This window comes from Pan paniscus, chromosome 8 (genome assembly GCF_029289425.2).
Source record: "Pan paniscus chromosome 8, NHGRI_mPanPan1-v2.0_pri, whole genome shotgun sequence".
Taxonomy (NCBI): domain Eukaryota; kingdom Metazoa; phylum Chordata; class Mammalia; order Primates; family Hominidae; genus Pan; species Pan paniscus.
The window spans coordinates 39029349-39049747 of NC_073257.2; the positions used below are offsets into that span (position 1 = coordinate 39029349).

The following is a 20399-nucleotide window of genomic DNA, read 5'->3' on the forward strand; positions in this document are numbered from 1 at the left end:
GGTCTAACCTCATAATACTTCTACCTTTTTGAAAACCCAGGATTCAGTGTGGGCTCTGCCCGGAACTCAAAGATACAGTTAAAAGATAGGAGAAAGGCGGTCTTACAAATCTATAAAATGGTTTTCTATTGGCATGCCTAATATGTCTATGTATTTATGTCTTGTATACACCATGTTTCACTATTGAAAATATATAAAAGAGTTCTGATTAATTGGCTCAAAGAAAAATAAAAGTGCTTAAATATTTTAACAGAAAAATAGAAAAGACTAGTCAAATGCTTTTTCAAGTTATGTGACTAAAAGAAAATCTTTAATAAACAAGCTAGCTTTAAAAATTATTGGTAAAGTAATATTAGAGATGTCTTAAGAGTTGCCGACATACATTTTTGTTTGCATTTATTGATCACACAATTTCATACTTATCTCTACCAAATACTATAAGGTGTCAAAATTTGGCATAGAAGCTACAAAACTATAATTTGTCCCAAAACAGAATGATCTTTGCTTGTGTAATTTTTAATAAATGAAATATTAATATTGGTTTAATGGAGATAGCTAAATCTTGAATTATTTAGTAAAAATATCCTAACTTATAATCTTGTGGCCTTAGGCAGTCTAGTCCACAGACATGAAGGAAGTTTGTTCTGGGAAAGGACTGTTATCTTTGTTTCAAAGCTAAACTATAAGCTAAGTTAATGAACAAGAATAGCTTGGAGGCTAGAAACAAGTCAGTTACGTCAGGTCGTTTTCACTGTCTCAGTTATAATTTTGCAATGGCGGTTTCATAACTTTAAATGATGACTATTGCAGTTTTGATAAATAATCTAGGTAAATGATTAAAATAAGTAGATAAATGTAATGGAATACTCATAAACAAACTTGCCATAATTTCGAATCTAAAGTTATATTAAATTAAACAACGGATATTTCATTATTTGGGTATTCTCCAATAAAATACATTGTAGGAAAACATTCTTTTTTAGTTCTAATTTCCTTGAAAAAACTTTCTGCTGCTTGCTCTTTCTCAACTCCCTCTTGAAGGCAAATGACTTAGATTTGCTCTTCTGGGGTTATTTTCTAGATTTCATGGGAATTCTTTATTCCTTTTATTCTTTTATTCTTTTTTTCTCCACTGGCTATGTATTTTCAAATAGTCTGTCTTTGAGCTCACTACTTCTTTCTTCTGCCTTATTAGTTCTGCTGTTGAGACCTTCTGATGCATTTTTCAGTTCAGCCAATGTATTTCCCAGTTCTAAAATTTGTTTAATTTTTTAAAAAATTATTTCAATCTGCTTGTTAAATTTCTCTGATACATTTCTGAATTGCTTCTATATGTTATCTTGGAGTTTGCAGTTTCCTCAAAACTGCTAGTTTGGATTCTTCATCTGAGAACTTACATATCACTATTTCATTAGGGTCAGTACTGGAATCTTGCTCTGTCCATTTAAGGAGGTCATGGTTCCCTATTTGCTGTTGTTTCTTATAAACATACAACTATGTCTTCGCATTGAAGGATTCGTTATTTTTTCCAGTCTTTGCTGTCTGTGTTACTTTGCTCTTACTAGCATATGTGCGTTTAGAGGTTACCCGTGAAATTTGCCTGTTAATTCCCTTAGCACTAGATCACTACCTCCTTTTTGGCACTAGATGGTGCCCTAAGACCAGGTTTGCTGCAGCTTTTGCAGCCTTTCAAAGCACTGCCCATCTTGGAAAGAAGGTGTCCCAGAGGGGATTCCCTGGCTGGGTGGGAAAGCTGGCTAGGGGTTTGTGCCCTCAAGGATCCAGGCAGTGCACCTCCTACAGCATGGTGCTGCCAAACTGCCTCTCTGATTTGGCATCTCTTTCCCCGGGATAGAGAGCAGCTCCCAAGTTGTATGCACTGGGGCTGCTTGCCCCACCTCTTCTGTCTAGCTCCCAGATGCCCTCAGGGTCCTTCTGGCTGCAGACACTCATGATGCTTCCCATGGGCTGAGACAGGAACAGCTTTCCTGCATAGGAATTCAAGATATTGGGGAAGATGGCTGTCCACCTTGACCTCCCTTTTTCCGGTGCTGAAAGCGTGAGTGCTGGGTGACATTTCCAGGAAGTGCCTCGCAGTTTGAAGGAAGGCCATTATGGATAGAGAAATCAATTTATTGTATGTTCTGCTTGCAGTTTTTCACGTCTTTGTGTCTCCAGGGATTGTCACAGCCTCGGTTTTGAGTTCTTGGATATTGGTGGTGATGATCTTTACACTGGCTAGTTCTGTTTCATTTTCTGTATGGGAGAGTGAAGTCAGATTACTTCTACTCTGCCATTTTGGTGACATCACCTTAACCCGTATACTTTTTCACATCAGTGTGGAAAGCTTAAATTCTTCCATTTTTTGTCCTATATATTTTCAAAATAGATTTTTTAAATGCCTCCCCCAAAAAAGGAGTTGTAAAATCATATCTTTTAAAAATTATATTAAATCCAGAGTTTTGTTTTTGTTTCTTAACAAGCACATTTAAACCCTCTAAACATGTGCCTTGTTTGAATGGGATTGAATGTAATGGTAGTTGCTTTGGAGTTTCTAGGCCTGAATTGCTCCAACTTTGCTTTTACTCATCCAAACCCTGCTTTGGGAAAATTGAAATCCATGAATATTAAAAATTCAAATTTTCACATAATTAATCTGAGTAATACATTTTACTATGAAAGAACTCAAAATGTGCTTTTAAAAGGTTTCACTTCTAGTTTCTCCTAAGAGTTTCACTGCAGCCTTTAAAATACCCTTTTCCAAAACTCTATATAATTTTCATAAATATATCAATGGAGTATGTGTTTTTATGCATATCAAAATAGGTTTCTTACTGGTTCCCACTTCTCTAACCATCAAGAATAGTGATACTGGTCTGGCTCACAGTGGTCTGTAAGCCCAGCACTTTGGGAGACTGAGGCGGGAGAATCACTTGAGGCCAGGAGTTCAAGACCAGCCTGTGCAATAAAGTTAGATGTAAAAAAAAAAGAATAATGATTCTTTATTTTATTTTTATTTTTTTTTAAGACAGAGCCCAGGCTGGAGTGTAGTGGTGCCATCTCAGCTCATCACAATCTCCGCCTCCCTGGTTCTAGCGATTCCACCGAGTAGCTGGGATTATAGGTGCACGCAACCACACCCTGCTAGTTTTTTTTTATCTCTTTATTTGTATTTTTAGTAGAGATGGAGTTTCACCATGTTGGCCAGGCCAGTCTCGAACTCCTGACCTCAGGTGATGAACCCGCCTCGGCCTCCCAAAATGCTGGGATTACAGGTGTGAGCCACTGCACCTGGTTGAATAATGATACTTTCAAAGAGCTAATCTCCTGGTCCAACATTCCACCTTTCACACCATCTCCCACTCTCTTACCAAAGTGTCCTATAACTGCCCTCCTTAAAACTTTTTACATCTGCAATACTAAGTCCAAATTCCCGAGCATGACATACAAACCCTTTATGATCCAGTTCTTTCTTATCTCTCCAACCTAAGCTCTTGACAATTTCTCCTTTCCAAGCCCCAAGTCACCCACCACTTCCTCTTCCAGCCTCTCCAACTATGTTGGACTCCCCAACGCACTACACAGAGTGTACTAGTACAGGGTGTGGCCTGTTCTGTGCCTAGGCCTGAATGGTTGCAAACACCTAAGCATGTGAGCAATTTATTTGTGTATTTGGCTGTTTCCCTCCTCAGGCTGTGGGTTTTTTGAGGCCTGGGATTATGCTCTATTATATTCATGTACCCACACTGTGCCTGACACATGGTAGGTGCTGATAAATATTTTATGAATATAAAAGTTGAAATAATTGAAATAAATAAGAATAACCAATGTTTACACAGAAGACAATACTCAGAAACTCATAAGGGACAGGAATTTTATTTGATGCTGTACATTACTGTTAGTAAAGGTGACCATTAACACAGTTGGATCCTCAAATGTTGATGAATGATCTAAAAAATGGAAAACTGTCTTTAAGCCACATATTGAGCAAAATAAAACATTACTGGTAGATGCATTATATTGCATTTAATAAAATGTGTCAATACTTATAAAAGTATTGCCTTTATGGAAACTCTTGAAGCAGAATCATTGTCTGGGGTAAATACCCAAGGTTCATCATCTCACACCAGGGGAATTGAGGACACAAATACATAAGAAGTGAGTATAAGAGTGGAGATTTAATAGGCAAAAGAAAGAAAAAAATAGAATAGTTCTCTCTCCTGCAGACAGAGGGGTGCCAGAGTGGGTCTTCTGGTTCTGAGGTGAAATGCATGGGGTTTTATAGCCAAGCTTGAGGAGGTGGTGTCTTATTTACATAGGACTCAAGAGATTGGTTGGGCCAGGTGTGCCGTTTACATAGCATGCAAAGAAGCTGGCTGCCTCACTCTAATATTTTATTATGCAAATGGGCTCTTTACCTGGCCAGCACCATGTCGGCTTCTTTACTGCACACATGGTTGACAAAGAAAAGGGAAGATGGAGCCTCCATGTTGAACATACTTGGCCCCACGTAGCCTTTTCCTGTTGGCCAAGCTGCTGTCGTTCACCCGTGCAAGCTTCCAGTTTGCTTGCCTATGTCTGCAGCTCGATTTTTAAGGCTGCTCTTTGTTAGAAAAGAAATGATTTGGGGGCTGCTTTTCATTAAAAGGAAAACCTTACCGAGGACTTCCTTACCCTCACTATCTGCCTGAATAATTTCTTTTTAATTTCTATATTAATATTATACCGATTATGCTATTTCAAAATCACTCTAGATTAAAGGAGGCTTTGATCACAAACTGAAAACCTGAGTTAAAATACATACATTTTATCTCACATATAGGTAACTATTACCTTTACAAAATATATTTTAGAACTTGTTATAACAGAGGATGAAAGTAAACACAGCACTTACTCCTAGCTTAGGATCAAACACTTGGAAAACATCTGACAAAAGTCTAATATTCAGCATCTATTAGAAACTTAAACAAATATACAAGAAAAAGCAAACAACCCCATTAAAAAGTGGGCAAAGGATATAAACAGACACTTTCCCAAAGAATACATACATGTGGCCAACAAGCATGTGAAAAAAAGCTCAATATCACTGATTATTAGAGAAATGCAAATCAAAATGACAATGAGACATCATATCACAGCAGTCAGAATGACTATTACTAAAGAATCAAAAAATAACAGATGCTAGTGAGGTTGCAGAGAAAAGGGAATGCTTATACACTGTTGGTGGGAGTGTAAATCAGTTCAACTATTGTGGAAAGCAGTATGACAATCCCTCACAATGCTAAACATGGAAATACCATTTGACCCATCAATCCCATTACTGGGTATATACCCAAAGGAATATAAATCATTGTACCAAAAGACACATGCACATGTAAGTTGATTGCAACACGATTCACAACAGCAAAGACATGGAATCAACCTAAATGCCCATCAATGGCAGACTGGATAAAGAAAATGTGGTACACAAACACCATGGAATACTATGCAGCCATAAAAATGAACGAGATCATGTCATTTGCAGGAACATGAATGGAGCTAGAGAGGATTATCCTCAGCAAACTAATGTAGGAAAAGAAAAACAAATACTGCATGTTCTCACGTACAAGTGGGAGCTAAATGATGCAAACACAGGGACACAAAGAGGGGAACAACAGACACTGAGGCCTACTTGAGCGTGGAGGGTGGGAGGATGGAGAGAATCAGAAAAAATAACTATTGGGTACTAGGCTTAGTATCTGGCTGATGAAATAATCTGTACAACAAACCCCCATAACACAAATTTACCTATATAATAAACTTGCACATGGACCCCTGAACCTAAAATAAAAGTTTAAAAAATAAACACTTAGAGAAGAAACTTGGGCAAAAGTATTCCTGCAGGAGAAATGTCAGACAGAAACTCCCTTAATGGAGGACATAGCCCTGTGTCTGCTACTCTCCACCTGAGAAATGTGGAGAATACTTAATATCTTAGCCATCTCCCTAAATTTTCTTTTTTTATTTTTTATTTTTTATTTTTATTTATTTTATTTTATTATTATTATTTTTTTGAGACGGAGTCTCGCTCTGTCGCCCAGGCTGGAGTGCAGTGGTGCCATCTCGGCTCACTGCAAGCTCCGCCTCCCGGGTTCACGCCATTCTCCTGCCTCAGCCTCCCGAGTAGCTGGGACTACAGGCGCCCGCTACCACGCCCGGCTAATTTTTTATATTTTTAGTAGAGACGGGGTTTCACCGTGTTAGCCAGGATGGTCTCGATCTCCTGACCTCGTGATCCGCCCGCCTCGGCCTCCTAAATTTTCTTTCCTCACACACTTACTGCCTCAGAGGCCTGGTGGCCCAGGTTTCCTGGAACAATGTATTTGGCATAGCTCAGCAAGCTTTCTCTCAAGTTTACAATCTCCTTCTTTGAAAGTATATTTTAAAATTCTTAAAACATATTATTTGGCCCCAAATAGTTCCTATTGTTTACTTAAGCAAGTATGAGTCATTCTGAATTTTAATGGGTTCTGAAATAATATTCACAGGACTTTTTTCTCTTAATTACTGTCTTACCTGATTAATGCATATTCCCAACGGTGGCCAACAGTTATCAGCTGCTTTACTGCTGCATCATATTTCATCAAATTCCAAACAGGCACAAAGAGAAAAAGGAATACAAGATGTACAGCTCAAGGGTTGGTGACAGAGTTAAATTCTCATGAGGGCTGGTTGTTTAAAAGTGTGTGACATCTCCTTCCCCAACTCCCTCTCCTGCTCTCACTCTTGCATGATGATACATCAGCTCCCCCTTTGCCTTCCACCATGACTGGAAGCTTCCTGAGGTCTCACCAGAAGCTGAGCAGATGTCCAGCACCTTGCTTCCTATACAGCCTATAGAACAGTGGGCTGATTAAACCTCTTTTCTTTGTAAATTACCTAGCCTCAGGTATTTCTTTTCAGGATTTTTTTTTTTTTTTTGAGACAGGGTCTGTCTCTGTCACCCAGGCTGGAGTGCAGTGGTGCAATCTCAGTTCACTGCAACCTCTGCCTCCTGTGCTCAAGCCATCTGTCCACCTCAGCCTCCCAAGGAGCTGGGATTACAGGTGTGTGCCACCATGCCTGGCTAATTTTTGTACTTTTGTAGAGATGAGGTTTTGCTATGTTGCCCATAGCAACATATGAGCTGGTCTCAAACTCCTGACTCAGGTGAGCCACCCGCCTCGGCCTCCCAAAATGCTGGGATTACAGGCGTGAGCCACTACACCCGGCCAGGTATTTCTTTATAGCAACATGAGAACGGTCTAATACAGTTGGATCATCTAATAAAAAAATAAGAAAAATCTTTCAAGTAAAAGAAAAGAAAACCCAGGATCCCTGCTCCAAGCTTTTGCTTGCTCAGTGGAATTCCCTCACAAATTCTCCAGTGCCGCTTACAGAGAATTCTTTCTGAGATTTCAAGGGAAATCTCAGTCAGGAATCTACATCCCCACAAATGTCCCTCAGTTTACAACAGTGAACAGGCCTCATACCTCCACCAATGTGCAAGGCAACTCACAGTCAGTAATGGTGATACATGTTTCTTCCAACTCTCTTCTGTCGCCTCTTTCATCCCCCGCCACCTCCACCCTGTTGTGACTCCCATTTTTGACAAATCTGGCCTGTTAGACACTAGCTGGATTCAGAACCATGGAGAAACTATGGCACATATTGACTGAAACAAGAACTGCCTCCTGACCTTGCCCAAGATTGTGTATCCAATAGTGACACGGAGAGACTCACATTGGGAGGACAGGATGACTCCATGTGAAGCAAAACTCAACTATTCCAGACGTTCCCAAAACATTCTAAGAATTGTCATTAGTAACTTGAGACTTGCATCATCTAAAATTGTATTTCCATCTTTCCTCCCATGCAGAATATTCCATGACATGTTTTAAAAATCCTACAAGAAAATTTCAGACAGCCTCATTAGCTTTTTGCCATGGTACTTGAGAAAAACACCATCTTTTTTCTCATAGAAAGCTTCTCACCAGAGCTTTTAAATTTTCAACTACAATTTATTCCCTCGAGTCTTCCAACATGGCTACCAATACTTCATATATTAGTGCTGTGAACTACTTTACCTTAGTAAATAGTATAACAAAAAGTGGGAAACATCAAATACCTGATGGCACATAAAGCAAACAGAAATTTGAGGGAGAGGTCTGGTACAATGGCTCATACTTATAATTCATTCACTTTAGGAAGCTGAGGTGGCAGGATCTCTTGAGTACAGGAGTTCAAGTCTACAGTGAACTATGAACACACTACTGCACTCCAGCCTGGGTGACAGAGCAAGACTGAGAAAGAAAGAGAAAGAGAGAAAGAGAAAGAGAAAGAGAAAGAAAAAGAGAAAGAGAAAGAGAGGAAAGGACAGGAAAGGAAAAGGAAAGGAAAGAAAAGGGGAAAGTAGAGAGGACAGGAGAATGGAAGGAAGGAAGGAAGGAGGTAAGGAAGGAAGACAGGGAAGGAAGTGAAGGAAGGAAGGGAGGGGAGGAGTGGAGGGAGGAAGGAAGAGAGAAAGAGAGAGAGGAAGGAAGGAAGAAAGGAAAGGAAAGGAAGAAGGGAAGGAGTAGAGGGAGGGAGGAAGGAAGAGAGGAAGGAAGCAAGGAAGGAGGGAAGGGATGAGGGAAAGGAGAAAGGAAAGGAGGAAGCGAGGGAGAGAGGGAGGGAGGAAGGAAGGAGTGAAGGAAGGAAGGAAGAAAGGAATTTGAGGGAGACATGAACTCAACATTGAACTGAACACCTGAATATTTGGGTTTCTTTCCCAATTCTTTCACCCCATAATCAGTTTCTAAAACTTCAACATCCACATGCAATAGTCCCAGTAGTGCCGTACAGATTCACCGTTCAATGAAAGATGAAGCCACCTGAAGTTGTCCTTTTCATCAGCATCTTTAGGGCTCACATCTGGCACCTAGTTAATGCCTGAAAGCCAGCACCAATACTATTATCTCAGGGAACCTGTTCTGGCATCTAGACGCCTACTGTCATCAGTATAGTTTCAACCTGTCAACATGGCAGTGCTAGGCAGTCGCAGTATTTTCTTCAAGGAAATCATGATTTCCCCCAATTTTTCATGCGTCTTTTAATTCGGACAGCATTTACATTTTCATTCTTTCCCTCCAATGTTCACTTAAAAAGAATGGATTCTCTTAGCTGTTTTAGGAATCATCTGGTCTAAGGAAAACTATGTTTTCTGAGTTTTCATTTTTATTTTCTTCTGCTCCTTTTACACTGCCAGAAACATGGAACACAATGACATTTTTATTTGAAGAGCTGGTCATCTTCCCTCAGTAACAAGTGGCTTCTGTGAGTGCTCTCATCATTGGTAAATTTCTGGCTCATAAAGACTTTCACCTCAATTTCTGAGGACATGCCAAATATTATTATTTGGTATTCTTGCCATTTTCTCATCTTTCATTTCTAGTTATCTATTGTGGCTCTTGGGGGGCAAATCTTTTCTTTTGCAATTTATTGATTCTTCATGTGTAATTAGACCCCTCAACTTCCTTTCACAAGCAGAGCTTGGACCTGAGCATGTTTAAATCAAGAGACAGGGGATTCTGAGCCACACTGCCAGCATTCTGATGAATGCTATCACCGAGATGGGCAAGGCGTAATTAACAGAACTTTCAAAACATAAAATGCTCTACAGTCTGTCTCTACATGCTACAAGCAGGGTGTTATATTACTTGCCAGTATTCACAGGTTCTGTGAGATTCCACTAAAAACACCTAACAACATAAATTAGGAAAAATACACACACACACACACACACACACAGGGAGGATAGAGGGAGGGACGAGGGAGAGAGACATTTAGAATTTTAAGTTCTACATTTATTATCTTTTCATTCCCCTTCCCCTAAATATAAGAAGAAACAGTAAACATGTTAAAAAGAGCAAGGAGAAGAAAGTCAGGAGACTGGATAATCCACAATTGCATCATGGGCTCCTGAGAGATGGAGGCACTGGCTGCGTGTTTCTCCACGTGATGCCCACTCATTCCGTGCCCTTGTGCTAAGGAGGGAGGGTCACCAGCAACTTTTATTTGTTGGTTTGTTTTTAAGTAAAGAGTCCAAGATTCCAGAAACCATCCTGCATTCATACGATAGCGATAACATCATTTCGTGTATTTTGCTGAAAATTTAAAACCTGGGAATATGTTCAGTCCTCATTTTACCATTTATAGTCCTTTCTTTCAACACTGTGTTTTATTTTTAAGTCTATTTTTTTTTGCCAAAATAATAAAACATGTGGAGAATCCAGCCAATGCAGAAAGATGAAAATCAAGCTGGAAGCCCTTTTACAACCCCACTCCATAGAGATAACCTCCGTGAAGAGGTTTGGTTCTATCACACTGGAGTCTTTCTATACATTCACAAACATATAGATGTAGAAAGATACAGGTTTATAGAGGCATCGAAAAATTTTACTTATATGAACATATTTGAGGTATATGTGTATGTTTCTGTATTTACATATGTGATTGAACATGGAGGCAAACACAGGGCAAAATCTGAGAAATATACAAATGTGTGAGGCTATATTTCTAAGTATTGTGTTTGTGTGAATGTGAGAGTCACATAGACATACACGCATTTGTCTGTTAACTCTGGCACCATAATTCCTCTCAGGATGGTAATTGCATTTGTTTAAGAAAACTCTTTTTGTATATTTCAAACTAGCTAGAAGAGAATTGTAATGTTCTCAATATAAAGAAAAAAGATTGAGATGATGAGTATCTCAGTTTCCCTGATTTTATCATTACACATTGTATACATGTACCAAAATATCACATGTACCCCAAAAATATGTACAACTATGATACATCGATAAAAAATGAACACTAAAAAAGAAAATCCTTTTGCAGGGCCTTTTGGAATGGGAGATGAGACACTGAGGACATGGGTATTTGCAGGAGATGAAGTAACACACCAGATAATTTTTAAATTATTATTATTGCTGTTATGGCTAATGTTTATTGAGTACCTACTATATGTCAGGTCCTATTCTAAAATGACCAAACTGATGCCCAGGAGTAAAAGAGGAAAACTTGCTTCTGCCACAAGGAGGATGGGAAGAGAAGAGACAGGAGAACAGAAAAGGGTTGGGGGAAAGGGAGGCCTCCTGGCTAGGGCTACGTGAGGAGTAGAGACAGTGACATGGCCCAGGGTCAGCCCTGTCCTCCCTCTTTGTCCACATTTGTCTTTTCTTCATCTTCCTTCCTAGCACAAAAACAATTATTTTTTTCTTTTTTCAGGCCCAGAAACTTAGTCAATCTTAAGTTTTGTCAATGTCCTCTTTTTTTATAGCTACAGAGGACTTTTTGTTTTTGCTTTTATTACTTATGTATGTATGTATGTATGTATTTTGAGACGGAGTCTCGCTCTGTTGCCCAGGCTGGAGTGCAGTGGCGCAATCTCGGCTCACTGTAACCTCCGCCTCCCGGGTTCAAGCGATTCTCCTGCTTCAGCCTCCCGAGCAGCTGGGACTGCAGGTGCACCACACCCAGCTAATTTTTATATTTTAGTAGAGATGGGGTTTCACCATGTTGGCCAGGATGGTCTCAATCTCTCGACCTCGTGATCTGCCCGCCTTGGTCTCCCAAAGTGCTAGGATTACAGGCATGAGCCACCGCACCCGGCTGCTTTTATTTTTATTTTGATTGTTGGTTTTCTTTTCACCATAAAAAAGCTTAAATTTTCACACAAGCATATTTATTAGCATTTTCTTTATGGATTCTGGTTTTATGCCTACTTGTAAAGACCTTCCATATCCCAAGATTATAAAAACGATTTTTACTCATGTTTTCTATTAGTACTTCTGTGATTGTATTTCTTACATTTAAGTCTTCACTGTAACCAAAAATTGTTCTGAGCTATAATATAATGTAAGTGTGTTAATAAAGTGCAATGTAAGTAATATAAGAATCCATGTTTAATGGCTAACCACTTGGTCCAACATTATTAGTAATTCACCTTTCCTACTGATTTGAAATGCTACTTTTATTTATATACTGTAATCCTATTAGTTCTTGCATTTTTTTCTGAATTCTCTATTCCTTTCCATTGATTACACCATCTATTACAATGCAAATATCCTATGTTATTAATTAAGGTCACTCCATAATGGCAATGGTTAAGGTTTGTTGAATGCTTATTATATACAGGCACTATTTTACATGTTTTACAAGTAGAACATAGGCATGGAGAATTTCAGTAATTTACCTAAGTGCACACACATATTAAGTGGAATAGTAAAGATCTGAACCTAGATTGTCTGGCCCTAGTGACTCTCCCTTAGCCATTACATTAAACTGCCTCATCAGGAGAATGGCGTGAACCTGGGAGGCGGAGCTTGCAGTGAGCCAAGATCGCGCCACTGTACTCCAGCCTGGGCGACAGAGAAAGACTCCATCTCAAAACAAACAAACAAACAAACAAACAAACAAACAAAACTGCCTCATAACACAGCCTAATATTATAAGACTGTTCTACTCTCGTGACTCTTCTCTTTCTGAATTTTCCTTAATATTATTTTATACTTATTTTTATAGATGAACTTTGGAATTATTTTTGATAAATTCCACCCCAAATCTAATTTTACATGGGGATCCTAAAGAATGTATACATTGGGCTGGATGTGGTGGCTATAACCCAGTACTTTGGGAGGCTGAGGCGGGTGGATGACTTGCGGTCAGGAATTTGAGACCAGCCTGGCCAACATTGTGAAACCTCGTCTCTACTAAAAATACAAAAATTAGCCGAGAGTAATGGTGGGCACCCATAATCCCAGCTACTCAGGAGGCTGAGGCAGGAGAATTGCTTGAACCCAGGAAGCAGAGGTTGCAGTGAGCCGAGATTGTGCCACTACAATCTGAGGGACAGAACGAGACTCCATCTGAAAAAAGAAGAAGAAGAAGAATGAATGAATGCACATATTGATTTAGGAAGAATTGGTATGTCCAATAAGTCTTCCTATCCCTGAGTAGAGAATACCTCACTATTTGTCTTCTTTTAAATCCCTCTGTAGGGATATTTGCAAACATCTTTGTGGTGAGAAGACTTGATCTGTTCATTTTATTTCCTCACTAATTACTGCTGATATAAGAAAAGATTAACTTTTGTAAATTAATGTCAAATAGTAGTAGTAATAGTGGCATCTTAGCCTTATTTGTGACTTTAATATGACTGCTTCCAGTATTTTGCCATAAGTATAATCCTACACTTCGGTTGGAAAGATGTACTTTTATCATATTAAGGGAGTATTCACCTATTCGTATTTTACTATGATTTCTTTAAAGTCAGGAATAAACATTGACTTTTATCAAATGCCTCTTCTATACCTGTCAATGTGATTATATATTTTTATCTTTTGACCTATATATACGGTGAGTTACATTAATAAATATCCTAATATTAAACCTTTCTTAAAGTCTCAGAATAAACCCTTTTGGCTTTGTGTACTCTTTTAGTTTATTGTTGGATTCTATTTGCCTTGTCATTTAGGATTTTTGCATAGATATTCACATGTGAGAGAAGTCTATAATTTTCTTTTTGTGCTATTTTTGTCAAAATGTATATGCTGGTTTTATAAAAGTCTTTTCATGCTCTGTGCTCTGGTACAGTTATAAAAGCATCATAATTATCTTAATTTCTTGAACATTTGAAAGAATTCACTCAGGAAAACATCAGAGCTCAGCACTTCTTAAAGGCATAGCTTTCAGAAAACCTGAAGGGATCAAATACATAAATAAAGAAAGCTGATACCATGTTGACACATGTCTGTGTTGGCTCAGATCTCCACAGTTTGGGAAGAGATTGACCTAGGTAAGTGAAAAAGGTTATTCATAGAAAGGACACAGAGTAAAGTCATGACATATGGCAGAGATCGGCAATATCATCCAGAACAGCTGGAGGTGCAAGCTTCTCTTCTGGACTCCAAAAATCCTGACCAGCGGATGTACAACTGCAGATGGCCCTAGAAGCCTAACTCCCTCCTCCCAGGCAGTCCTCATCTGGAGTGTGTTAGAGATCACCTCACCTGTGCTGGGGCACCTCATTCATCATAGTTATACAGGCAACAATACAACCTCAAGGACCAACGCACTATCTTCCTCCTCCCCAGGCTCTCCCAGCGTGCTTCAAGTTCACTTCTGACTCTGTGCTGAGAACCAGAATAAAGATTGGTTTTCTAGAAGCCTCTGGGTCTCAAGCCAGCAACCTGTAGAACAGTCTGGGGTGTGTGTACATCTACCTGTCAAAGATAAAGAGAGTCGTTTCCAACAAAATTCACTATATTGGAAAATACACTATAGTGAACAAAGTAATCATTGCATACTTGCCAGATCATGATCTTCTTGAAGCTGGTTCCAGGTCTCATATAATTGCAAAAGCTCCATAGCGGACCTGATAACTTAAAAATAATTTTCTAATATCCTTTAGACTTTTGTCCACTTTTCCAAATCTCACATAAAATCCTCAACAATGATGCACTTTAGCAGTAATAAGAACATTCTCAGATGACATCTATACCCACACTTGCCCTATGCTCTATGATCTAATAAAGTTTTCTTCTTCCTGAACTTGAAGGAGACTAGATGTTGATGTGTGGTAGGAAATATACTTCATGGTAAAGGATACAGAATGAACTAAGGAAGGGAGACAAGAAAACAGAAAGCAAGTCTAATGAAAAGTTAATGGATTTGCAAGGTTTGGTTTGGAGAATGACAGGATGTAAGTCTGAGTAATAAATTAGGGCCAGAAGGTGCAGAGCTTTGAAACCAGGCTTGCTTTATTTCATGCTTTCTTTTCATCAGGGAGTGACATGAATGGATTTACATTTTGAAAAGCCCCTTCTGGCATGTTGTGGGAAGTCAGGGACCTCGAATGGAGGGACCACTGGAGCTGCGGCAGAGGAACATAAATTGTGAAGATTGCATTTTAATATGGACATTTATCAGTTCCCAAATAATACTTTTATAATTTCTTAAGCCCGTCTTTAATCTCTTAATCTTGTTATCTTCGTAAGCTGAGGATGTACGTCACCTCAGGACCACTGCGATAATTGTGTTAAATGTACAAATTGATTGTAAAACATGTGTGTTTGAACACTGTGAAATCAGTGCACCTTGAAAAAGAACAGAATAATAGCGATTTTTAGGAAACAAGGGAAGACAACCTTAAGGTCTGACTGCCTGCAGGGTCGGGCAAAAAGAGCCATATTTTTATTCTTGAAGAGAGCCTATAAATGGACATGCAAGTAGGAGAGATATCACTAAATTCTTTTCCTAGCAAGGAATATTAATATTAATACCCTGGGAAAGGAATGCATTCTTGGCAGGAGGTCTATAAATGGCCGCTCTGGGAATGTCCGTCTTATGCGGTTGAGATAAGGTCTGAGATACGCCCTGGTCTCCTACAGTACCCTCAGGCTTACTAGGGTGGGGAAAACTCCGCCCTGGAAAATTTGTGGTCAGACCGGTTCTCTGCTCTCGAACTCTGTTTTCTGTTGTTTAAGATGTTTATCAAGACAATATGTACACCGCTGAACATAGACCCTTATCAGTTCTGCTTTTGCCCTTTGCCTTGTGATCTTTGTTGTACCGTTATCAGTAGCTCTGCTTTTGCCCTTTGTCCTGTTCCCTCAGAAGCATGTGATCTTTGTTCTGTTTTTCGCCCTTTGAAGCAAGTGATCTTTGTACCTACTCTCTGTTCTTACACCCCTTCCCCTTTTGAAACTCTTAATAAAAAACTTGCTGGTTTGAGGCTCAAGTGGGCATCATGGTCCTACCGATATGTGATGTCACCCCTGGTGGCCCAGCTGTAAAATTTCTCTGTTTGTACTCTTTCTCTTTATTTCTCAGCTGGCTGACACTTATGGAAAATACAAAGAACCTACGTCGAAATATTGGGGGCAGGTTCCCCCAATACTGGCATCTATAGGAAATGTATATGAGGGATGGAAGAGACTAGAGGTGGGGAGACCAGAAATAACAAACAGTTCAGGAGAGGGATGGAAAAGGCTGGGGTGAGAACAGCAGGCAGTAGGGATAGAGGAAGGAGAGGAAGCCCGGACTTAAAATGTACTAGGAGGAAAAATCAGTAGAACCTAGAGACCAGTTAGATGTAGGGGGCTGAAGAGACACGGGAGCCAAGAGTACATCCCAGTTTTATGAAACTCATTGAAGTAAGAACAGGATGAGGAACTAGGCGGCTTGGAGTTCCATTGTGGTGACTTTAAGGTGACTGTGGACACCATGTGGAAATGTTTACCTAGGAGTTCTGCTTAGAAATTTGGATTATTTCTTTGCTGAACAAAAAGGAACAGAAAAATCTCAAGGAAAGGGGAGGTTCTTTTAAAGGACACTGGAAGCTGAGGCACACCAGAAGTAAAAGCTAGCGGGAATTTACTCTCTCTTTTACCCACCTCTCAACCCTCATGGGCTTTGAGAGCCACAGGCATCCACTCTCTACTCACTGCAACAGATTTGCCACTCTGCACCCAGAGAGAACTTTCAAGAACAAATCTATTCAGGCCACTTCGGATTCATATCTTCCAGGACCCTAAGGATAAAATTCAAAATCCTAAATTTAGCTTTTGTCCACTTTTATAGTCAAGTCTAGTGTAACTCTCTGCCTCATCTCTCATAACCCTGTCCCTTGCAACTGATGAGTGGTGGAAGATTGAAGGCAGAGTGAAGGAATGAAATGGCTCGAGAGATGATCTCTCATCTTTTTCTTTCTGTGTATCAGACTCACTTCCGTGAGCCTCTAAATTCCTGCTCTTCTTTAACTTTCTTGCATGTGGCTCTGTCTTATCATGGAACTCACCTTTATTCCTGACATCACGTCTCAGTAATATATACGCACACATACACATACATGTATATAGTTTTTTTTGTTTTGTTTTGTTTTTGAGATGGAGTCTTGCTCTGTTACCCAGGCTGGAGTGCAGTGGCCCAATCTCGACTCATTGCAAGCTCCGCCTCTCGGGTTCATGCCATTCTCCCACCTCAGCCTCCCGAGTAGCTGGGACTATGGGCACCTGCCACCACGCCTGGATAATTTTTTGTATTTTTAGTAGAGATGGGGTTTCACCATGTTAGCCAGATGGTCTCGATCTCCTTACCTTGTGATCCACCCACCTTGGCCTCCCAAAGTGCTGGGATTAGAGGCATGAGCCACTGCACCGGCCAGTTTGTTTATTTTTTGAGATGGAGTCTCGCTGTGTCACCCAGGCTGGAGCGCAGCGGTGCGACCTTGGCTCACTGCAACCTCCACCTCCTGGGTTCAAGCGATTCTCCTGCCTCAGCCTCCCAAGTAGCTGGGATTATAGGTGTGTGCCACCACACTTGGCTAATTTTTGTATTTTTAGTAGAGATGGGGTTTCACCATGTTGGCCATGCTGGTCTTGAACTCCTGACCTCGTGATCCACCTGCCTTCCCCTCCCAAAGTGCTGGGATTACAGTGGTGAGCCACTGCACCCAGCCTCGGTAATATTTTTTAACAGCATAAAGCAAACCTCCCTTAGTCTTTATGCTGCAGTTCCAGATTCCCATCAGAGAGACTCTGGTTGACTCATTTTGAGGGTCAGGTGACCACCTTCATTCCGATCAGCTTGGACAAGGGTCAATGTCACATAGAAAGGAGGAGAGCCTCCTCAGGGGGAGGGGGACAAGCAGGCTCTCAGAGATGCAGGTGTGGACATCAAATCAGTGATTAGCTCTTCTATCCCAAATTCTCTCCTTTTTGTTATGTGACCATATTTCTAATTTTTCAATTCGTATTTAGATTTTGTTCTAATATCACAAAGAATCAGTGCAGTCCACCCTCTATATCTGCAGGGAATTGGTTCCAGGACCTCTCAGATACCAAAATCCGAAGATGTTGAGTCCCTTATGTAAAATGGCATAGTATTTGCATATAACCCCTACACACATCCATATATTATATATATATTTTTTTGTAGAGACAGGGTTCTTGCTATGTGTCTTAGGTTGGTCTCAAACTCCTGGCAATCCTCCCACCTTGGCCTCCCAAAGCACTGTGATTACAGACATGAGCCACCAAAGCCTGGTCCTCTCTTATATTTTAAATAATCTCTAGATTCCTTAGAATACTTAATACAATGTAAATGATGCATAAATAGTTGTTATATTGTATTGTTTTATTTTTTTAATTATTGTATTGTTATTCTTATTAGGTTTCTTTACCAAATATTTTCTATGTGTATTTCATGAAATCTGTGGATTCGGAGGGCTGACTGTTATAACTAAGGTAGTTTTAAAATTTCAGCTAATTCAGTATCATCTGATAGGCATGTTCTTTTCTTTTATCAGATTACTTGTAGAAATACTATAATTTAAACAGAAATGTGGCTTTCTACAGTAGTCACAGAAGGCTCAGCGCTCTTCCAAAAAAAAAAAATTAGGTTTAGAATAAAAACATTTTTATAAATCAGGAAGCCAAAAAGCACAAGGTTATTGACTACATCTGTCTTTAGTAACAGATGGTAGTACTAATTGTTATTCAGGAGTGACATATTGTTTTAATTTCTCAGGGGTAAAATATGAAAGTAAATGTGCATAGATTTTTAGCTTTGAAAATTTTATGACTCCCTTAAAACAATTCAGAAATAAGAAATAAAATGTATTGTCCTTTTTGGGGGGAAATGATGTGGCCTTTTTTAAGGAGAAGCATTTTTAGAAAGGATCAGAAAATATCCCAACTTAGAAAAACTCATTTGAAATTAAGTTGTATATTTGCATTTGAATGAGGTGCTATTTCTGTTCATTTTGATAAAATCAGCATTCTGCTTCCAGTAATATTCAGAGATTTGTGTCAGGCCTCTGAGCCCAAGCTAAGCCATCATATTCCCTGTGACCTGCACGTATACATCCAGATGGCCTGAAGCAACTGAAGAATCACAAAAGAAGTGAAAATGGCTGATTCCTGCCTTAACTAATGACATTCCACCATTGTGATTTGTTCCTGCGCCACCTTAACTGATTGATTAACCTTGTGAAATTCCTTCTTCTGGCTCAGAAGCTCCCCAACTGAGCACCTGGTGACCCCCACCCCTGCCCACAAGAGAAAAACCCCCTTTGACTGTAATTTTCCACTACCCACCCAAATCCTATAAAATTGCCCCACCCCTATCTTCCTTGCTGACTCTCTTTTTGGACTCAGCCTGCCTGCACCCAGGTGATTAAAAAGCTTTATTGCTTATACAAAGCCTGTTTGGTGGTCTCTTCACATGGACGCACATGACAATTTGACTATCAAACTTTCATTGCAAGTCATGGTGATGAAGAAGTTCTGCACTCACCATTCCAGAAGATTCAGAACAGATCCCTTGTTCAGGGGTTCCTTTAGTGCAGATAGGGATTTTATTAACTGTTGGAAAGATAAAGCATCTCCTTCTACCTGTGGCAGCTGGATCATTCTCACTACACAGAGCTAGAAATTTAAATAAATAAAGGAGAGTAAGATGGAGGTGTGCATGGACATTTAATGGTTCATCAGACTGAATGCTAACAGTATATAGCTGTATGTTTTACAAGGAGGAACTCTAGAGTTTTGAACTCGATGCTTGCCAAACTTAAGCATCATCTTTGAAAGAACAGCTTTGAAATCTCCAGTTACATATTCAAATTCTCTTCTATCTTGTCCATTGGACACCCACCTACATAGTCTGCTTTAGGATGGAATTTTCTGCCCATCACACTCCAAAATATTTCATCCTCTGCTGTGTCCTTCCAAGGTGCAGGTAAATTTACCATTAGAGGGCTACCCTTTCGGATTAAGCATTGTGCTTCGCAGGGGACCTCTTTGAAAGTGTCATTTTTTCTGAGAGAGGTCATATAGAACATCACTGGCATCTGCACCTGTAAGGATTTATCAAATAGCTGTGTAGAGTGTGGAGTAACAAGAGGGAGAAGAAGAGGCCGAAAATGAAAGAGAGAGAGAGAGAGAGAAATGCTGTTCGTCAGCCCAGCATGAGTTCAGTGATTACGCTGATGTTTCCCTCAGTGAAATACCTCTAACAACTAGCAAAACTGTTGCAAGCTTGGCTCCTGCTTTGTTAGACTTATTTAAATCACAAAACTACCCCAATCAGATAGCCTCTGTGATTTGAATTATGTTGTATCCAAAGGCTACATTAAATGAAGCCACATTAAATGAAGTCATTTCCATGACCTTCAGTACACAACTACATGAAGAACACAAATAGCCTGTAATTTGCAACTCAATCACAATCCCATTCTCATTTTCCAAACTGACACAGAGCCAATTTGTAAAATGTATAGACACTTAGCGCAGTACCTGGCAGTGCTATTTGAATAAGCACTTGGCATCAGAATGAAACTG

At 39.7% G+C, this 20399-nt stretch overlaps 1 protein-coding gene across 1 annotated transcript in view; it reads left to right on the plus strand.

Moving 5' to 3' along the window:
* The window catches only part of APBB1IP (amyloid beta precursor protein binding family B member 1 interacting protein), a 232280-nt gene that overhangs the window by 820 nt on the left and 211061 nt on the right, over window positions 1–20399 (plus strand). The window lies entirely within an intron of this gene.